Here is a 4,122-nt window from a genome sequence, read left to right as displayed (position 1 = left end):
GAGGTGAGTTGCTCACCTCGGCTCGTTGTTGCCTGCATCTGTTCAAAGGCCTTGCGCCATTCGTCGGTGATGGGTCGTGGGCGCTCGTCGCCATTTGTTGACAGCAGTGATGGGCGTTCATTGACGGGGTGGTGGGCCGTCGTTTCTGTCTGACGGTGGTGCTGGGCGTTTGTTCATGGTAGTGGCTGGCGGCGTGGTTGGTATGTTTGCTGATGGTGGTGATTGGCGTCTGGTTGGTGTCGTGGTTTGTATTTGGCGTGTGGTGGTGGTCGTGGGTTGAAGAGAGAAGCCACGTCACACATTGTGACATTAGCATAATGTTGAGAAGCGCACGTGAAAGACCATCATGCCTGGACTTTCGGCTGTAGCCTCTTATTTGTCTGTGTTGAAAAGCAAGCCGCATGGCCCGCTACGGTTCATCTTGGACCCCATCGTACATTACTTAAAACCATCTCCGTCATTTCATTGGTTAAGCATTCCCCGACTCTTTACCAATACCATTCGCATTTTTTTGTACAGACTATGTAGATAATTTTACACCATATATTCTTGTCATTCTAGGAGTTCAATTGAGTTTGCTTGCTGAAATTACAATTAATCATCACGTTTATAGTATTTATTGTTCGTTATTGTTCGAATTATATGCAGCAGCCAAACTAATATTTCCCAGCTTCAGAATATATATCTGACTTATTGCAGCTTTTTAATCGCACAGACAGATATTGATCTGTAATTGCATGTGATTGGAACAAGTCACTCAGCACTTGGGCTCTATCTGCTCTTGGTTTATAAATGAATATACAGTCGACATACTCACAATGCATATAGCAATAATGCATAAGTGTCACAATGCATGAGATTTTCCGGGGACCAACTCGGTACGCAGGGATTTATGCATGAAATATCGTATTGAATAATGCATACTGGATTTTGGGATTATGCACAACCAAATCTACAGATTCACCGGGTATTTACTTGTTCACCTCATGGTACCTGACTTTTTGGGGCCAAAATCTACCCTGATCTGCCTATGTGCCACGAATACACCCCTTGAGCATAATTTCCAAACTCGCCAACACCCTTTTCCACGCCAGCAGCCCAAGAGAAGAAACGGAAACCTCGAGGTGGGCACAGGCCGCCATCATTGAAAGAATCAATGGAGCTGTGTGAGCATTTGGAGAAGCTGTGTGTCACCCACTCCGAGGCTCGTGGCGTGTCAACACTGCTTTTGCAACAACAGTTGCGCAAGTTGAGGGCTCATCTTCACAGGGTTCAAGCAAATTCTTTCCAACAAACATCTCTTGACTCTTTTTTCAATGATAGTTGCTCCCCCATGGATGTCGATACCATGTAAATACTCTAGTTTTCGCCTTGCTACATAATGATTTTGGAAGCGTGACATTTTTAGCAGAGGTCACAAATAGTCACACTTTGTGACACGTTTCACCTTGCATATAACCCCACAATGCATAGAAAAAGCCGGGGACCGGCGTTATGCATTGTGAGAATGTCGACTGTAATTGGTTTGCACATGGTAACATTGTAGCACCCAAAATAATATTTTCTGGTTTCAGAATATATATCTGACTTATTGTAGCTTTTTAATTGCGCAGACAGAGATTGATCTGTAATTGCATGTGATCGGAACAATCACTCAGTACTCACATGCTATCTGCTCTCAGTTTATAAATGAATGAAATTAGTTTGCATAGGGTAACACTGTAGCACCAAAAATGATATTTTCCAGTTTCAGAATATATCTGAGTTGTCGAAGCCTTTTAATTATGCAACCACTATTGCACATGATCTGTTCATGCTTGGTGTAAGTGTTCTTGTCATTGCTTGGGCTGAATGATGTCCATATTGTTGAAAGTTCGAGCCTGCAATACAGTGAAGTTACTACCAGTTTATGTGTCCTATGTATGTAATGAAATTGTCCCTTTGCTCGAGTTATTTAGTATATATTCTGAATTCAAATGTTGTCTGATAAAGATGTTAGGTACTTTAAAGTCAGGCATCATCCACATCTGCCATGACTTGGTCTTCATCGGCCAACTCATCTGTATCGGCCATGCCAGACGTGGATGCCGACAAGGGGGTCATAGAGGCCTTCTCTTTCCCTTTAGTGGTTGCTCGTTGATTAGAGGTTGACGCCTTTTGTGCTGTAATTTTTTTAGCTTCTGATATTTTGTAGTGTTCTTGGCTTTATCTAGGTACATGGTATATGGTTGACTTTGAACAAACAGCCCTCCATCCTTCAGTCTTAGTACAGTTGAGGCTGACCACAGGAGAGGGTTACAAGTGACTGCTGATTATGATATGGAAAGACAGGACAGGCAAGCAGAGAATGATAGTCAAGACTGACTATGGGAAAGGGTTACATACTGACAATTGATCATGAAGATCAGATATATAGCTTACAGTGAGATGTCAAAGAATGCAAACCCTTCAATGTCATGCCCAAGTTATGTTTCACATCAGTGGTGTTCTGTCTTTCCATTTGGCAGCCCCAGCCATTCTCTGGTCATATCATTATCTAGGCACTGATCTATGTCTGCCAACCATATTCAACCTTGACATGATCTCTGCACATGGTCTCTCTGAAGAGTTTGAAGTCTCTGACATCCTGTCTCATTGCCACTATGCAACCCTTTCCAATAGTCAGTCTTGACTATAATTCTCTGCAAGGTACAAAGACTGAATGATGGAGGGCTTTTTGTATAAAGTCAACTTTATTTTCATGTACCTACACAGTCAAGGATATCATTGTAGTCAAAAAAATCGGACACTACAAACTTTGCTAATGAAAAAGCAAGACACTACAAATATTTGTAGTCTGGAAAAGTGGACACTATAAACTTTTGTAGTCTTAAAAAGCAGACACTACAAATTCTGTAGTCTAAAAAAGCGGACACTACAAAACTTTGTAGTCTAAAAAAGCAGACACTACCAATTTTTGTAGCCTTAAAAGATTTGACCGTACACTACGAACTTATACGAGACTACAACTTTTAACGGGCAATACAAACTATTGTAATAGAAAAAAGGGGACACTACAAATTTGTAATAGACACTACAAATTACAAAGGTGTGTGTTTGTTGTTTGAGGACGGACACTAACGTCACACTTTGTGACGTGCCATCTTGCACCCAACAACCACCACGACATTCGCCGACAACGACCACCACGACCAACAACGAACGGTGACAAGGGCCCAGCACCACACGAGGACCACACGATGGCCCAGCAACGACAACCGGCCACCAGTGCCCATCCACCAGCTCGTGGCGCCCATCCACCACCACCAACAAACGACGACGAGCGCTCACCACCACTTCGCGAGCGCCCACGCCCACTGCCCACCATCCTCAAACGGAAACGAGGGCTGAGCACCCTGTCAACAAACGCCCATCACCGGTGTCAAGAAACAGCGATGAGCACCCACCCACTGTGAACGCCCTCCACCACCATCATCAACATATGACAACGGTGACGGGATGACGACGACGACGAGATTAGTCGTCATCGTCGTTTCATATTGCAGATGGTATGTACACCCCACCTCTATCACCACCCACCCAACTAACACGACACCACCGCCGTCGACTGCTCACTGGCAGTTGACGGTGCGCACACCCCACATCAGCACTCCCCCAAAGGGAAGGTGACGGGCGGCCACCCTCACGTCGTGAAACAACACAACACCGCACGCATACAAAACAACGCAGGACCCAATGACGATGATTACGACGAACGACGAGGATGGACCATGATGCCGAACGACGATGCCGCACAATGACGACAGATGACGATGCCGCACAATGACGATGATAGACGATGGACGACAACGCCGTACGACGACGATAGACGACGGATGACGACACTGTATGACGACGACGGACAACAATTGTATGACGACGACAGACAACAATGACGGACAACAACAACAGACAACAACAACGATGACGACGACAACCAGCCGAGCGCCCACCACCACGAATGGCGACGAGCACCCACAAGCACCACACACGAACGGCGCACACCACGCCCTCCCCCCTCCCTCACTCCCTTTTCCCTTTCCCCATCTCTCTTCCCTCCCTCCCTCCCTCTTTTCCCTTTCC

The sequence above is a fragment of the Laccaria bicolor genome, genomic scaffold (assembly GCF_000143565.1).
Source record: "Laccaria bicolor S238N-H82 LACBIscaffold_96 genomic scaffold, whole genome shotgun sequence".
Lineage (NCBI taxonomy): Eukaryota > Fungi > Basidiomycota > Agaricomycetes > Agaricales > Hydnangiaceae > Laccaria > Laccaria bicolor.
This window is presented reverse-complemented; position numbering follows the sequence as displayed.